The sequence below is a fragment of the Xenopus tropicalis genome, chromosome 6, assembly GCF_000004195.4.
Source record: "Xenopus tropicalis strain Nigerian chromosome 6, UCB_Xtro_10.0, whole genome shotgun sequence".
NCBI lineage: Eukaryota > Metazoa > Chordata > Amphibia > Anura > Pipidae > Xenopus > Xenopus tropicalis.
The window spans coordinates 64,140,353-64,158,946 of record NC_030682.2 but is presented as its reverse complement, the minus strand read 5'-3'; the positions used below and the strand labels follow the sequence as shown (position 1 = coordinate 64,158,946).

Below are 18,594 nucleotides of genomic sequence, written 5' to 3'. Positions count from 1 at the left end.
TCAACCATGCATACTCAAGTAGTTTTGCTACATCTGTTGCAATAATCAACAGCAACTTACTACAAAGTTTTTCTAGTGGCTAGAAAATGTCTTTATTGTAAAGATTAGTGATAAGCAAATCTTTCATGTTAGCTTTGCCAAAAAATGTGCAAAACTTTGAGAATTCACAAAATGCATTGAAGTCAATGGGCGTTTGTGTCATGTTTTTCCATTTCGCAAAACTTTTTTTCAGCCCATTGGAGTCTATGGGTGTTTTTTTTTTCCAGTGAAACCTAAACTCTTCACTAGAGTGGATTACATTTCTTGGACAGTAGATATCTTAACATATGGTGAAAATGCTCCCTAAATGTAAAAAAAATTTACATTGAAATTTCTAAAAAATTAGCAAACTGTGGGAAAAGAATCTTAAAGATTTTCCGCTAGATATCAGTTGGGAGGGCCCTTTTAAGAGCCTCATACATCGGCCAGTGTTGGAGTTTGAAAGAAGAGGCATTTACAAGGGGGGGGTATAAATACATATAAGTTAGAGGAACAGAAAGATAGCAATTGATCTTTTTTTTACATTCCCTTCATTTATATTCATATTCAACAGCACTTAATTATCTATCATTACAATCCAAGATCTCTGAAACAGACACTAGGGAGGAAAGGTTTATCAGGAGGCAATTAACCTATGTTTTTGGAGAATGTTGGAGGAATGCAAAGTACTCATTGCAAATCCATGCAAACATGGGAAAAATATACAATCTCCTTGCATAATATAGCACCTTGGCTGAAACAGATACTAGGAACACAGAGCACGAATGCAGCAAGACTATTCACTTTTTAGGCTTCTATAAATAGTTTTCACCTGATGCAATATTATTGGTTCTTTAAGGCAATGACAGACATGAATATTGTGCGCCCTCTAGAAATCTCCTCCACAGGTGACTAATTTCCTGAAAATGGTTTCCCACCAAAAATAATGTAAATCGTCCATGTGTGGGAAAACATACACATCACTTTGGCTTTGTGAAGTAGCCAAGATTTAATGTGGACAACAAAATGCCTGTTTTTCATAGCACTTACTGATTGCAGAATCCTTTAAAGGAGAAGGAAAGGCTAAGTCACTTGGGGGTGCCAAAATAACAGGCGCCCCCAAGTGACTTTAATCGCTTACCTTTTACCCCGGGCTGGTGCCCCTGTTAGGAGAAAACCTTCTTCCGTCTGTGTCAAAATCCCTGGGCCGGCGCATGCGCAGTAGAGTGAAAAGGCGACTTTTTTGTTAAAGTTCGGCTTTTCACTCTACTGTGCATGCGCAAGCGCGCAAAGAAGCTCACTTCCTTGACAGGAACAAACAGTTGGGAGGAGGAGGGGAATACACAAAGAAGACAGACAGGAGGACACATGCATTTTTGCTAAATTCTTCAAACACCCATTCTCAGAACAAGTTGTTTCCAGTTAAGGTATGACGGCACTTCCAGGCAAAGGTTGCAACTAATGAGAGAAGATTACCTCACGCTTTAAAGGGATTCTGTTGTGATTTTTATGGCGCATGATTCATTTCTAAATTACAGTGTTTTTATTGCAAATAATACACTCTACCATTTACAATTGTATTCTTAAAGGTATACTGTCATGGGAAAACATGGGTTTTTTCCCCAAATGCATCAGTAAATAGCGCTTCTCCACTTCTGCCTGAAATCCATTTTTCACATGGAAATCTCACATGGGGCTAGCCATATTTTATATTTCCCTGAGTGCCACAGCCATGTGACCTGTGCTCTGATAAACTTCAGTCACACTTTACTGCTGAGCTGCAAGTTGGAGTGATATCATCCTCCTCCCAGCAGCCAATTAGCAGAACAATGGGAAGGCAGCAAGAGAGCAGCTCCCAGTAGGTATCAGAATAGCACTCAGTAGTAGGAAATCCATATCCAGCTTGCAACTCCTCCAGTAACATGGGAGAAGGTTATCTGAAACCAATATTACAACTAAAAAATGTGTTCGTTCAAGAATAAAAATGTATTTGGTAGTGAAGTATCTGCTATGAAAACAGTGTAATTTAGAAATAAAAAGTACACCATAAAAAGCATGACAAAATCCCCCACAAATATTACATTTTTTAGTTGTAGTATTGGTGTGTAGACAGCAGGTCATTGTACCTTCACAACTGAACTGCTTTGAGATAAGCTATTGTTTCTCTACTCTGGAAGAGTCTTGCATGACTTGGCTGAGCCGGACTTGGATTTTTATTACTGAAAGCTATTCTGATATCAACTGCTAGGTGGGGCATGGGAGCATTTTTAGCAATACAGGTGTGAGGTTACCTTGCTAATCAGCTGCAGGCGGAGGAAAGGTAGGGAGTGGTCTCACACACTAACTAACTCCACAACCCGCACCCAACCCTAACCGCCTCTGACTTTATAGACCCCCGCCCAACATCACAGAAGGACCAAGCAGCTGCAAGTCTATAAAAGGAACGCACTGGAGGCAGAAGTGGGGACAGAAAGGTCACGGGTACGGAGAGTGGAATGAAGAACTCAACCCAAACCCACCCGCGACCCGATAATGGTGTGCAGAAGTCAGCCCGAACCCACGGGTCCTGTGTGTGTCAGTCCGGCCCACACATCAGTATTATCCATGGTGATACTATCAAGATACTTTTTCAGTATAAGGGCCTTACCTCAGACTGCACCTAAAATCATTATTTTATTGTCTACATTCTCTTCTCTTTTGCCAGTACCTGATTGTATGATATAAGCACAAAACATAATTTTAAACCAAGGATACTTTTTTTGTTTGTATTTATGCTATGTTTACTTTATCTTTTTTTAATTTTCTGTCTTTCTGAATCCCAGATGTTGTGACCTGTGTGTGTATATGAAATCATTTTTAAAAAACATTTATTTAACTTTTATTTAAAAATTTGCTGTCTAGCTAAGTTGACATAGTGCAGGTCTCAGCTAGCTGAGAGGGCCCCCAGTAGAACTGTGTGACAGGTTATCTGACCACAGCAAAGGGAAAAGGTGCTAATGTTTAATATAGCAGAACTTCCATCTTCCTGCTGCTCTAATCTTATTTGCAGCACAGGAAGAAAGGTAAAAGGACCACCCCATGTGGTTTTACTGAGATGTAAACAAGTTAATATGAATGAGGAGGAAATGCAAGAATTAAAACCATTTTTTTTCCAGAATATAAATTAAAAAAAAAAAAAAGCTGTGGTTTGAGTGTGTGTACCTGGCTCTACTCTCCCAGTATATGTTGGGTAGTTTTTACCATTTTGCCTACTTCCAAGGTTAATGTAAAGCTACAGTACACTGCAAACAATGTTAGGGGTAGATTTATCAAAATGCGAGTTTAGAACTTAAAACATGAAAACTCACCCACGTTGTATTGATTCCTATGAGATTTTTAGAAAAATATTTATGGATGAGAGTTCACCCTCTTTTCATATTCCCGTCACTTTTTCAAACCACTGCCTGGTTGCTAGGGTAAAGTGCACCCTAGAAACCACATAGCTGTGGAAGTTACAAAATGGAAAGCCGCTGAACAAAACACTAAATAATTAAAAACTGCAAATAAAAAATGAAGACCAACTGAAAACCTTCTTAGAATAACATACAAGTGTACAAGCCCTTTAAATGAATGTTGCCACTATCATTTGATCACTTTCAATCACAAATTCTACAGTCCAACCCAAAACAAAAGTATTGAAGACTGAAACCCAAAACCTTTTAAGTAGTAATTGTGGCATGATAATTGTGTTACACAGTTCTCAACAACCACACTTTTAAAAAACATTAATGACAAATACTGTATATACTAATTGCAATGCTAAACAATGAAGCATTATTTATATGCTTTATATGTAATTCCCTTTGTAAGCAATATATCAGTTTTAACCATCAATGCTTGGCATTCTTTGCAATAATGAAAATAATTGATACAGCTTTATTGAAATGGGTGAGTGAACTGTGCAGGTGCTAGAGAGGTAATTAACATACACCTTTTTTAAAAAAAGAATACTTCTATACATAAGCACAGTCCCCATTAAAGGAGAAGGAAAGGCTAAGTCATTTTGGTGCCAAAATGTTAGGCACCCCCAAGTGACTTTAATCACTTACCTTGTACCGCTGGCTGGTGCCCCTGTTAGGGCTGTGACAGACAGGGAGACTAGTCACCCATGGGCGACTAATCTCCCGGAAATACCATCCCACCTGCGAGTATGTAAATCGCCGGTGGGATGGCATACATGGCAGGAAATCACGGAGTTGTCTTGAGAGGAAACTTCAGCAATTTCGGGGAAATCGTGGCGCCGCGTAAGCCATCCCACCGTCGATTTACATACTCGCCGGTGGGATGGTATTTCGGGGAGATTTGTCGCGGGCGACTAGTCTCCCTGTCTGCCACAGCCCTTAGGAGAGAACCGTACCAGCCCGGGGTACCTGTGTCAAACACTTCCTTTTCCTAGTTCGCGATTGCGCAGTAGAGTGAAAAGCCGAACTTCAACAAAAAAGTCGGCTTTTCGCTCTAATCCACATGGGCCGGCCCAGGGATTTTGCCAGAGCGAACACGGAAGAAGAAGGCGCTCGCTGCAGGTATCTCCGAACAGGGGTACAAGGTCAACTAACATTTTGGCACCCCTAAGTGACTTAGCCTTTCCTTCTCCTTTAAAATGTTAATTTAAGTATAAGTAGAGCACAATAATTACAATACATTTAAATTGTATTGTGTATATTAAAATCTTGGTATCATCTAAATATAAGGCGACTCTAGAAAATGAAGCAACGTGTATGCCTTTTCTTTGGCTTTTCACTCTATTGCCAGTGGGAAGGTATTTTGGGGAGATTAATTGCCCGCAACAGCAGAGATTTAAGCATGGGTGACTAACCTCCCTGTGTGCTACTGCCCTTAAAGGAGAAGGAAAAGCTAAGTCACTTGGGGGTGCCAAAATGTTAGGCACCCCCAAGTGACTTCTACCCCGGGCTTACCTTCTTCGCTGTGCGGTCATGCACAGTAGAGTGAAAAGCCGAACTTTAACAGAGAAGTCGGCTTTTCACTCTACTGCGCATGCGCCGGACTCGGAGTCGCAGCAAAACGAAGGCGGAAGGAGGAAGCGCATCGCTACAGGTTCCCCGGGCTGGTGCGGTTTTCTCCTAACAGGGGCACCAGCCTGGGGTACGAGGTAAGCGATTCAAGTCACTTGGGGGTGCTTAACATTTTAGCACTACCAAGTGACTTAGCCTTTCCTTCCCCTTTAAGATATGGTAACTGAAATTATAAAAAAAAAAAAACAGGTCCCATGTATCCCAGAAACTAAATTCCATACCTGACACAAAAAGCCAAACTTATCATAACTGTTTGCTGCACAGCCCACAATTTATTAAAAAAAAAAAACCACAGGGCAGATATCAACTTTCCTGCTAAATTAAAATCCCCAAACCCTTCATCAAATCGCTAAGAGCTCAGCAACAGCTGTGATATTCTGAGTAACCAGAAAGCTCAACCAACAACTAATCCTTAGATGTCGAACGACAGTATTATTGGTAATATCAGGTATAACCCGTAGTTTTTACCAATTATCATTAAAAACCCTTCCATACAACATATATATATATATGATTTTTCCAAAATATGGCCCGACAAGGATCCAGGCCCCCCTTCCCCTTTATTTTCCAGTGGGGCCTCCTATTTATTCAATAATTTCTTTCCATTTTATCGGGCACAACAATATCCTTCACTGCAGCCCGTTCGTACAAGATCAAGGCTGCCAAACCGTGCAGAAGCACCATGACAAAATACATACATCATACCAAGGGAAAGTACTAACCCATGGTTCGAATAGTGCTGTAGATTCAGTGCCCCCTTCCGAGCCTTTATACGCTCTGACACAGCCCGGGACGTTGATGTACGCGATACGTAGACGAACGCCAATGAGGCTAAGGCGACTGCCCACACACTGACACAGAATTAGGCGATGCGCTCTAACCTTGCTATGCTTGTGGGAGCTGCTTATTGGATCTTCTTCCGCCAGTATTTGTGTGTGAAGAGCAAAGGCAGCCCTTTTTGTTTTGACACCCGTACATGGGGATAAAACATGGATGCCGCTGTAGATGTTTCTGCCTTCATTCTGACGTTTCGTGGTTATGATTGGTGTAAACGATAGGATGGCGCACGGGTCTTTTTGACTGGAGGACTTATCACTTATTTATTCATAAGAAAAGCACAGTACTTCAAATGTACTTCTCATTTTATAGATACCACCTGGAGGGTGACACTTACATTTTAAAAAATTCTGTTTTCTAACTAATGTTCCCAATAGACATTTTTGCCCATCAATATATGCTTGGCTTTGATACTTGATGCCAATGTTATTACAGAAGAAATACAAATATGCATGGTCTGTGTTTTTTCTAGATAGCTGAAGACCCTTTGGGGCCGATTTACTAATCCATGAATGGATCAAAAGCGTCCGAATGCGTTTTTTTCGTAATGATCGGTATTTAGCGATTTTTTTTGTCGCCGTCGCAACTTTTTTGTAGCCGTCGCGAAAAAATCGGAAAGGTTTGCCCGCCGTTTACTAGCGCTCAATACGAAAAGGTCGCAACAATTCGTGCAAGTCGTAACGGCTATGAAAAAGTCGCAACAATTCGCGCAAGTCGTACCGGCTACGAAAAAGTCGCAGCAATTCGCGCAAGTCGTAACGGCTACGAAAAAGTCGCGACAATTCACGAAAAAGTCGCAAAATGTTCATTTCCAATCCGATTTTTTTTCCCATTCGAGATTCAGATTTGTGGATTAGTAAATGTGCCCCTTAGTGTACATGCAATGTGCCACCATTGCTGGAAAAAAATACCAGTTTTCCCACAGTTTTATTTTCCTATTAATAACATTGGTATGAAGCATCTTTTTTTTACTGGCTGGGTAGATAAAATACCTGCCAGGTGGCAATTCTAGTTCTGACTCCAGTTGCAATCAGCCAGTTAGAGAAGGTGGAAGCTGCTGTTGACTTGGCATCTTATCTTGAAAAGGGGCTGCAGCCCTGACCTAACAATAGGATATTTTACTTGGGCCCACAAGTGCCTTAAAGATGCCCTTAATTCCAGCAGAATCTATAGTTTTTGTAAAATATTCAGCTGAATAACAAGCTGAATATGGATCATGATTTGCCTATTCATATTTAAGCAAAATACTGCTCTCTTATGTAAGGGATTTGATTAAGTTTAAACCTTAAGGCTGATACCACATGTAGCGTATTGTTGGCAAGCGGCAAAAAATACCAGAATCCTCTTTTAAAATTCTTTGCATTTGTTGGCGATATCCACCAACAAATTCAAAGTCTCTGGATTTTCTAGTGGATATCAGTGTTCGGGTGCAAGCTCAAGAAAAATCATTTTTAAGTGTATCAGTGGATTCTCTGCAAGCGTTTTTCCACTTACCAAGAATAGGCTACGTGTGGCATCAGCTTATGACATGACAACCCCAAAAATATTTTTTTGCCCAATAAAAGAAAACTTAATTCTAAGCAACTTTGCAATATACATTCATTACATATTTGTCATGTTTTTTTTAATTATTTGTATATATATAACAGCTATTAAAAGCAGTGTCTGCCTGTCCTTTCTATTCTTTGCCCTGGTGGCTCTGGTGTTTGAAACTATGTAACAGAAGCAGCAGATTTTACAGACCTGCCTTGCTGGAGGAACCTGGCACTTGCAACATTGTTTAAAAAGTAACAACCGGTTGAGCAAATGCTTCTTTCTGTAGCAATTACATTTCCAAACACATTTTAAAGCATTAATCATTTTTAATAAATTGATATTGGAAAGTTGCTTAGAATTATGTTTTCTTTAATTAGGCAAAAAATTATTTTTGGGGTTGACATGTCCTTAATGTTAAAAAAAATTATTAGCATCTGCAAGGTCTCTTTAAAATAGCCATTTTTCTATTTTTCTTTCCTCTAGAACAGTGCTGTCCAACTGGCGGCCCGCGGGCCGCATGCGGCCCGCGACCCCCCTCTGTGTGGCCCCCCACCTGTCTGGCTGCTTTGATGGCTTACCTTTGAGTAAGCATTAAATGGTATCAGTACTGAGATTAACTGCCCCCCTACATGGTTCTCACCTCAGATTCAGGCTGTAATCCTCCTGTATTGTTTAATCATGTAATCCCCTGTGTTTTTCACACCTTTTATCTCTGCATTGTTCACCCCCTGCAGTGTTCACACCTCAGGCTCAGACTGTAATCACTCCCATTGTTCACTTCTTCACACCTCAGACATAGGTACTGTAGGCAGAGTATGGCACATACAGCCAGCATAGGGCAGGTAGAGTATGGCACACACAGGCAGCATAGGTCAGGGAGGGTATGGCACACACAGGAAGGGTAGGGCAGGCAGAGTATGGCACACAGTCAGGGTAGGGCAGGCAGAGTATGGCACACACAGGCAGGGTAGGGCAGGCAGAGTATGGCACACAGAGGCAGCATAGGGAAGGCAGAGTATGGCACACCCAGGCAGGGTAGGACAGGCAGAGTATGGCACACACAGACAGCATAGGACAGGCAGAGTGCTGCCTGTGTGTGCCATACTCTGCTTGCCCTATGCTGCTTGTGGGAGGTGAACCTGGCAGGGGGTTGTTGTGGGAGTTTGTTAGCAGTTGGAAATAGCCATTAAATGGTCCCTAAGGTGTGTAATTATGTACTGGGGGTTGCTCTGCTATCCACAGACGAGGAGGAGGCATATGGAATTTAAGGGTATATCTTAATATGACATAATTCTTTCACATATGAATGATGGTTGATATCCACACAGTAAGGACCAAGCATTTGGGATTTTGCTGTGCTACCACCATTGTGATAAAATAGGTGTGGTTTGAAGTGGGTGTGGTTTCAAAAGGGGGAGTGGTCAAAACTGGCTTCCATTAGCGGCCCTCCACCATGTATGCTAGAGAAATTCCGGCCCTCGGCACCGTAGAAGTTGGACAGCACTGCTCTAGAAAATAAGGTAAGGCATAAAGAACCCTCTAACATGGAGCTACACCTGAGCCAACAGTTTTCAAAAGTCCAAAACATATTTTTCACTTATTTCATATCATAAATTTTGTAACTATAAAAAAACACAAACAGACAGACAATAACAAGCTAAAACATTATCAGCCCAAAGGGTTGGAACTGGTAATACACTGATTGCAAACATAATTCTTTATTCAGTGCAAATAATAATATGGTGAGTAACCATTCTCTCTTGGCACTCACCAAAGCCTATCACCACATGCCCCCTCCCACTGCAGGCAGAAGTGTGCATAAGTTAGTGCAGACACATGAGTGCCTGAACTAACAATCTCTAAAGTTACGACACTGCTTTCACACCCCCTCTGAAAAAAATTGAAAAATATTGTATGTGTAAACCAAGATGGTGCCTGCAGATGGGCTAATCTGATTGTTTGTCCCTAATAGAAATAGGAATATGAGCCATCAGAGCAAGGCTTATCAATGAGTTAATGCTGTCCTTGATCCAAAAGGAAAATCAAAGCTGCCTAATTGACATCTGCTCATCTCCGTCACATAGGCCTGTCGGAGGTAAATGAGATGCCAAATCAACAGCCTTAACCTGCAATGTAGGGCCACATTAAGGGCCATGTCACACCTAAAATTTTCCCTACCAGCATATCTACACCAGGGGAGAAAATGCAGAGTATAGCACACACAGGCAAAGTAGGGAAGGCAGAGTATAGCACACACAGGTATGGCAGGCAGAGTATGCACACACAGGCAGCATAGGGCAGGCAGAGTATGGCACACACAGGCAGGATAGGGAAGGCAGAGTATGGGACACACCTGCAGTAGTTGCCTGTCCTATGATGCCTGTGTGTGCCATACTCTGCCTTCCCTACCCTTCCTGTGTGCCATACTCTGCCTGCTGAGCCTATCAGGGGTTTGGTCTGGGAATTTGTATGCATTGGAAATAGTTATTATATGGTCCCTAATAAGTGAAATTATGTGCTGGGGTTGCAGTGCTATCCACAGGGGAGGAGGAGGCATATGGATTTAAGGGTGTGGCTTAATATGACATAATATAATTCTTTCACATATGAATAAAGGGTGATAACCCTACATTGAGCAACAACCATTTGGGTTTTTGCTGCGTTACCATCATTAGTGTAGGTATGGTTTTAAAAGCTCTTGTGATAACATGGTTGCTGTTTGAAGAGGGTGCAGTTTAAAAAGGGGAGAGGTCAAAACTGGCTTCCCTTATCGGCCTCAGCCATGTAGGTCATAAAAATTCCAGCCTTCGGCACCACAGAAATTGGACAGCACTGCCATATACAATATTTATTTATATTATACAATCACAAATACACAAATATATATACAGTCATGTGAAAAGGTAAGTACACCCCTATGCTCTTTTTTTTAAGATATGTGGAAATATAAATATTTGATCTTCTTTCAAACAGTATATATGGATAAAGGTGGTGTAAGTGAACAGAAAAACAAGAAAAAAATACACTTTGCAATCATTTATTTAACAAAAAGTAACAGATTTTCTCCTGTGACAAAAGTACACTATTTGCTCTAATACCTCTTATAGGCATTTTGTGGCGGAAACAATTTCTAGTAAGCACTTCTTATAACTATTTACCTTCTACCACCACTAATAGGCCCAGCTTCTGGAGCACAAGAACCTGCACTTTCTGTATTATAGGGAATCTGTCACCCACATGTAAAAAGCTGTATAAAAAAAAAGTCCTGCAAGTTAAACATGAAACCCACATTGTTTTTATTAAAACATCCATACCTGCTATAAATGTATTTATAAATCTAAGCTGTAAATCATATATTGCAATTACGTTCACTTTTCATTCAGCAGACATTAAAGCAGTTGCACCAAAGTTTTTTTTAATAGTTATTAATGTTAATAAAGGTGCAAGGGGTAGTGCACAAAGCTCCTCTACACATTGCGCCCAGTTTTTTGTGCACCCATTTTTTTGTATTAACTGGGGGATATTTTGGGGTTAATATTTAGATTTTTCTGAGTGCACATATAAATCCTCTTTGTAAACATAGATGTCATGATTATTTCCTTTTTATTCTGTCTTGCAGAGCAGAGAAGGAATTTTTATGGCCTGATTGAAAACAGCTATAGTAAAATGTTGTTCTGGAAGATGTTGGGGAGTAATTATTGTAAATGTTGGTGATAAAAGGAGCAGATGTTCTTGGCACAGTTGCAAGGAATTTCTTCCTTTATCTATCAATCTTCTAAGGAAATAAAAATGGAATTTTAAATTTTAACATAGAGTAAAGTAAAGCAGAACAGTTAGTAGTATAAAGTTTATACCATGAATGGTATGCTTATATCCCACTGGCTGCATAGTATATTAAAAAAACTGAATAACCAAGTTCACTGTTCTCTCCAGCAATGAAGTAAATAAGGCCTCTGCAGACCCACTATGCCAGGGTCTGCAGGGAAATTCTTGCAGCTCCTGGATTGACTGCAATAAAAAAAAAGATGGCAATGTAATCCCTTGCTGAACGCATGATTACCTTGGATTTCTTTTTACCGTTTCAGACAGATAAGGTGCAAGGCAGAGAGAGAGACAAGCAGTGTTTGTGGTATTCTCCTTGGGTGAGGTAATGCTTTCAATCCATCCATTTATGTAGTGATCTGGCAAGGCTGGAATGAATGGACTGTTAAATTGCCATTTTTGCAGTGGCCTTATTGGTAAGTCTGGGGTTAATGGAGTTTTCATTGACCATTTCTACAGTCAACTTACTGGCAAGTTTGGGTTTAATTGGCCATTTCTGCAGTGATCTTACTGGCAAGTCTGAGGTTAATGGAGTTCTCATTGGCCTTTTCTGCAGTAATCTTACTGGCTAGTCTGAGGTTAATAACATGCTTATTGGTCATTTCTGCAATGATCTTACAGTCATATCAGGGGTTTATGAAGTGTTGAATGGCTGTTTCAATGCTACTACCCAACCTGAGTTGGACAGGACACCTGAAATAGACCTTGCAGCCTGCAGCTAATTAAGTGGTTGGAGGCCATGGGTCTTTTTGATCTCTGGAGGAAACGCCATCCACATGAAAGGCAGTTCTCCTGTTACTCCTCCAGCTATGCCACCCTATTGAGAACTGACCTAGCATTAGCCTCCACAGACATCTCCAACTACGGTAGTTAGCAAGTTTTCTATCTGCCTAGCCCTAGAGCACTGTTAGACCACTCCCCATTATGGGTGGAACTCCAACTAGGACCCCTCCCAGGCAAGCGACTATAGTGACTTTCTCCATTGTGAATTACAGACCAAACATTGGCTGACACCTGTGTAAAAGAATCTAGGGGAAACTTGGAGTTCAACCAAAATGCAGTCTCTCCTTTAGTGTGCTAGAGGCACCCTTACTGCCAATATACATGCAACTAGAGAATCTAAAAAGGCAGATACAAAAGCTGCAGAAAAGACTCTGATGCAGAACAGGCCTATTACCATACCAAATCTGATGAAAACCATGATTCTTTATCGAGGGCGCAGAGAAGTTTAGATCTCTTGCTGACAACACCATAAAAAACTCCTATACTCCAGACGAGGCTTTGATCGATGATGATGGTACTGAGCTGCCCCAATTGACACTTGAGGCCAAATTCCTAGATAACCCACTTACAAAAGCAAAAATCGACTTAGTTATTGTAGACCTTCCGGCAAATTAAATCCTACCGGCTGCCTGGTATAGACTGCTGGCTGACCAGAAATTCCCCAGACTCCTTAACACATTTAATCATGTGTCCATGACGCAGAAACTCCCCTCATCCCCTCATCATGTTATAGGGCAATAATTACTTTAATACTTATGGATGGGAAAGACACATATTCATATGAATCCTATACACCTATATCCCTAATTAACACGGACACCAAGATAGTTTCAATAGTTTTGGCAAACAGATTAATAAAGTTGATTACATCATTGACTTAATTGGCAATATCTGTGGCAGGTTTTGAAGAAATTTGGTTGTGGTCTCAAATTTATTTTTATGGGTAAAACTGCTATACAAAAAACCTGTGGCACTGTATGCCGATGATGTGTTACTCTTTATTGCAGATGCTGGTGTCAAGCCAAGCTGGTCTGACGAGAAATGTTACCCACAAGCACCACTAGGGTGGAGGCTTAACCTGAAGGTGAAACAGGAAGCGCAGCAGTGGAGAGAGGCTGGAAGGCCGAACAACGAAGTACCAGGGAGTAGGCAAAGGAGTAGTCAAACGGATCCGGGTCAAAGGCAGGCAGCAAGGTTCACAGGCGAGGTAACAGGCAAAAGGGTCAGATAACAGGTTTTCAGTAATAGTAAACGCTGGGCACACCGAATTGATAACCGAGCACTGAGGGCCTGTTGCAGAGACTATTTAAAGGTGTCCCGCGAAGTAGCGCTGCGTCATGACGCCGTTGCACGTCCGTAATGAAGCATGCGTCAAGACGCACACGTAACCATGTCAGACGCATGCGTCAAAGCACGCGCGTCGCACACATGAGCGCGTCAGACTCGGCGCCGTTGCACGGTGGAACGCAAGATTTTGCGTGCGTTCCACGTGTACCCGACACGCCTCTGGCCCAGGGATTCGGCGCCGGTGAGTGGCCTTACAGCTGGCCCCTCATTACTAGCTGTCCTTGAGAAATTTGGAATTCGGAAGGCACCCTGGCACTCACACTAGTTTTGTTATCTGGGCATAATATTCACAACCGACCCATCAAAAATCCTGGGGAGAACACTGACTGATAAGTTAACTATTATAGGTAACTATTAAGATAAATCCCTGTGGCAGAAGTGGTATTACAACCTCAAAAGCATATGAAAGCAACTTAATATAGTCACTTATGATACATAGTAGTGATTAAAACTCAACTTGCACCTGACTCTAACTTGTGCATGCCTTAAGGTGCCCATACACCTTAAGATCCTACGGGTGGGCAATATCGGTAGAATCCAGGGCCAAACGATCGAATTATAATGATGGGCATAGGCAAAGTTGGTCCGGGGACCGTATCAACGAGCCGATGCCGTCCCCAATCCGACTAGATTTTTAAACCTGCCCGATTGAGATCTGGACGATTTCAGGCCAGATATCGGTCGGGCAGTCCCGTCAGTAGTGCCCATACACGGGCCGATTAGCTACCGAAACGGTCTAAGGGACCGATATCGGCAGCTAGAATCGGCCTGTGTATGGGGACCTTTAGATTCTAAGACAGGGGAAACTTCCAGAGCAGAGGAAGAGTGTACTTCCCCAGTCTGACAAACCACCAACCCAAAACTGCAATCCCTTACTGTACCCAACCCTAACCTACAAAATGTTCCCATTGTAGGATCCACACTCAGCCCGTACCTGCATCTTTCCATTCTTTTTACTACTTCTAGTTCCAAAACTTTAGTAGCAGAGGAAAAATATACATCTCCAGTCTGACCCACACCCAGGGGTGCTTCTGGGGTCTATGATGACTTGAGGTAGCCTTTCGTATGCCACCCCCCTAGCACCTCTCTGCACTACAGAAAAAATTTCAATATAAAATTTTGTGACGCCCCTGGTAACTTGAGGGCTGCTGCCCACTGAGGTGATTTTTTTTTCACCTCATGGCAGTAGCACCCCTATTTCCCCCCAGCCTGCAATGTTTGCCCATATTTCAACCCTAACCTGCCTGACCTAAGAGTAAACCTGTGGATCCTGTTTGCACCCAAATGTTTTGCCTGCTCATTATCAGGTAGCCTATTCGAATAAGTAAACTGAGTAAAAGTAGTTGGCAAAGCATTGATAAGTTGTCCATATTGATTTCTTAAACTCTAAAAAGCACTTGACACATTTTGCTCCAAGAGATCCAATTGCAGATAAAATACAATTACAAGGGCATATATACACTATGGGGGGGGGGGGATTTACTAATCCACGAACGTCCGAAAAGCGCCCGAATGCGTTTTTTTCGTAATGATCGGTATTTTGGGATTTTTTCGTAAATTCTCGCGACTTTTTCGTAGATGTTATGACTTTTTCTTAAATTGTTGCGACTTTTCGTAGCCATTACGACTTGCGCAAATCGACGCGACTTTTTCGTAGCCGTTGTGCTGAGTACGAAAGTTTCGGATTCATTCAAGCTTCAGTATCGTGACTTTCCTTGGGCCAGGTTGGAGCTGCAGAGTGCCATTGAGTCCTATGGGAGGCTTCCAAAATCATGAAAAGTCTGAAAGGTTTGGCCGCCGTTTACGATCGATCAATACGAAAAAGTTGCAATAATATACGAGCAAGTCGTAATGGCTACGAAAAAGTCGCGACAATTCGCGCAAGTTGTAACGGCTACGAAAAAGTCGTAACAGCTACGAAAAAGTCGCGACAATTTACAAAAAAGTTGTGACAGCGACGAAAAAAACGCAAAAAATACGAAAAAGTTGCAAAATGTTCGTTTTCAATCCGATTTTTTCCCATTCGTGATTCAAATTCGTGGATTAGTAAATGTGCCCCTATAAGTATATAGGTTGTCAAATCCCCTGGTGGGTGATGTTGTAATGGCAGATTATATAAATGCTTTAAAGAGATGCTTGGATGAGTTTTTGAATAAGCATAATATCTAAAGCTGATGTGATACTAAAATCTACAGTTAGTACAAGTATTGGGATAATTTATATGTATGTATGTACATTCTAAGGGGCTGAGCCCTGTAAAAATCTTTTGAAGAAGCTGTCTCCAGCACCACATCATATCAATGATGTTGATATGGGGGTCTTACAATGGCAGAAATCACGAGGAGGTCTGGGGATACCAGACTTCTACACATACTATTTAGTAATGCAGGTTAGACAAGTGATTCAGTTGTCCTTTAAATTCGCCTGGTGGATGGAAATAGAGAAATTAGTCCTTTCCCCTGTACACCCGAGATCACTTCTATGGCCTTAGAAAAAAGTAGCACTGGGGAAAATAGCCCCCTGGACAATCCCATTCACCAAGATATGGTCCACATGTAAAAATAGATTGGTTTCTTATTCTTCTTAGACCATCTCCACTTACCATGTTCCTTCATTATGAGGCATTACCTCTGGGTCTAGATACACATTTTATTCAGCTTTGGAAACAGCATTTCACCTCATTCATTTGTTTTATCCAAAAACAAAAAAGAGGTTTTTGGAGAAACAAACACTGGTTGAAAGATATAGTTTATCTGGCCTCCACAATTACATGTACTTCCAGCTGAGACATTATGTAAAATTTTCATTAGGTATAACTCTAGTCACTCAGTGGCTACTAAAGCAAATATGATTCATAAATGCATTAACTGGATGGATAAAAAAGATAATGGTAAGGCCGCACCTTGAATATTTATTTATTGAAGTGAAAGCCACAGACCTAAACATGATATTAATGAACTAGAAAGAGTGTAGAGAAGTACAACTAAACTGGTAAAAATGTATGAAGCTATTTAATTACAAGGAATGACTGGCAAGGTTGGGGTTGTTTTCTCTGGAAAAAAAGGTATTTGTAAAAGGGACTTGATTACTCCTTAATATGCAAATCATGATTCCATATAACATATTCCGTTTATTATTTGGCTGAATATTTGGGTGAGGAGTGGATATTTTGCTAAAACTATGGATTTAGGCTGTACAAATCACCGCGCTAACCATAAACAAAATGTATATCTGCATATATTCCATTGTGGGGGGAAGCTGTAGCCCCTTTTCTGTTCATACATTTAATGATGTATTCATGAGTTCCTGAACCCAATATTTTTGCAAACAAGATAAACACCTGCTCTAAAGCCATACATTGAAAGATCCGCTTATTTAAAGAGATCACCAAACAGATCTTTCCCTGATATGGCCACCTTGAGGGCCAAACAATTGGATCACGTTGACAGAGATACAGCCTGTTGGGGCGAACCACATTAATTATCTGATTTTTAAACCTGTCCGATCGCCTGCCAGAGTTATGCATACATTGGCAGATAAGCTGCCAATGGTCAGATTGAAGGGGCCAAAGCACCAGCTACAGTTATGGCCAACTTGCAGCACTTTGCAATGTACTAACAAATAACGTCTTCAACTTTCTGAAAAAAAATATGCATATTTTTTATCTTTCATCTTTAACATTGGAATCAAGCATCAAAGCCAATCATTACAATCTCTGTATGTATGTATGTGTAACCCCTATTTGCTGTGAAAACAGGCAATACCAGCTAGATAGGCTTTAGAGCATGGGGTACATAAGACTCTAACACACAAGATGGGATTTTGCTATATGAAAATATCCTGGGGGTGTAATGCAACTACAACTCACTGATGCTGTGTGCAGAATAAATGAAACAATGGGCGCCAGAAGGTTCTATTGCGGTAAAACAGAACTCAACTTGTTTATTTGTCAAAGACAAAAGATCCACAGGGTTATTACAATACTCACTCAGAGGAGTTATCGGATAAATGCACAAATGCAAGGTAAATACCACCAACAAGCGTGGCACCACTGCGGAGAGTAGTCTGGACAAGTATCTGTGTCCTCAGGATGTACACCTTAAGAGTCAAGGATCCCTCACAGCCAACTATGGATTAGGGATAGGAACTGACCTGATACCTGCGTCTTAACCGTGGTCCTGCTCTAAGGTGACGAACCGGGGGGAGCACCTAGATAGGATCACTTGGCGCGAGTACCGTGGGTAACCCAACAGGAGAGAGGTTCTCTAAGAGCGAAGTTAATGAGAAAGTGCCCTGATGTATGTATTCCACTCCTGGAGAGGTCTGCCCTGAATAAAGAGATTCATCTGGTTCACTATACCCACGTGTGTCTGGCTCTTTCCTATCAAGGGATCACCTACTGGCCGGTAAGCAAATACCCCAAGGGAGGGGCAAGGTGCCGGGAGTTGTGTGGAGTCCCAGTCACGGATTGACATGTAATATCAAGTTCCCAGGGTGGGCGTTATAGTCCCACAGCATCACCCCTGGGTGGACAGGGCCGGATTTAACTTCTTGGCGCCCCGAGGCCGCCGCCGCCCCCCCCCCACGAGTGCGCATGCGCAATCGCGCGGCGCCCTCTCCCCCCGAGTGCGCATGCGCGATCAATACGCAATCGCACATTTAAACTCCCATACGGAGCAGTGGGGAGAGGTCCCGACTGCTCCGTATGGAAGCCAAATTTAAAAATTCTGTTGCGGCGGGGCAGCATGCCGCCCCTAAACTTGTGCCGCCCTAGGCCCAGGCCTTTGTGGCCTTTCCACAAATCCAGGCCTGTGGTTGGAGGCACACCATTAAATTGAAGAATCCCTGTTACCCCCATAGTAAGCGGGGGCTCAGGACTCCTGTAGCACCAAAGTATAGCAAGTAGCAGCACTGCCAGCGAAAGTGGGCTACATATATATATATATATATATATATATATATATGTATATATATTACATTGCAACACTTATAATACACTGAATATTGAGGCATATTGACATAGTGCTATAAAAACACACATGTACGTTGCACCTGAAAATTGTCTATTGGGTACAGTAATCAGAAAACATAAAGTTTACTATAATTCCCATTTATTCGTTGCCACTATGCGCATAAGTTTTCTAACAAGAAAAGTGGAACGCGTCTAATCTACGGGTCA

General features: G+C 41.7%; 1 protein-coding gene across 4 annotated transcripts in view; it reads right to left on the bottom strand.

The window, feature by feature from the left end:
* Positions 1-6,097, bottom strand: part of herpud2 (HERPUD family member 2) — a 30,310-nt gene extending 24,213 nt beyond the window's left edge. Inside the window, exon 1 of one of the 4 annotated variants that reach the window (XM_012964733.2) lies at positions 5,972-6,097. The gene's annotated coding sequence lies outside the window, so the exon portion shown is untranslated. Of the gene's footprint in view, positions 1-5,812 lie in introns of all 4 variants that reach the window. The other 3 variants (XM_012964734.3, XM_012964732.3, XM_031903394.1) reach the window with 3 other exon arrangements.
* Positions 6,098-18,594: the final 12,497 nt, after the last annotated feature.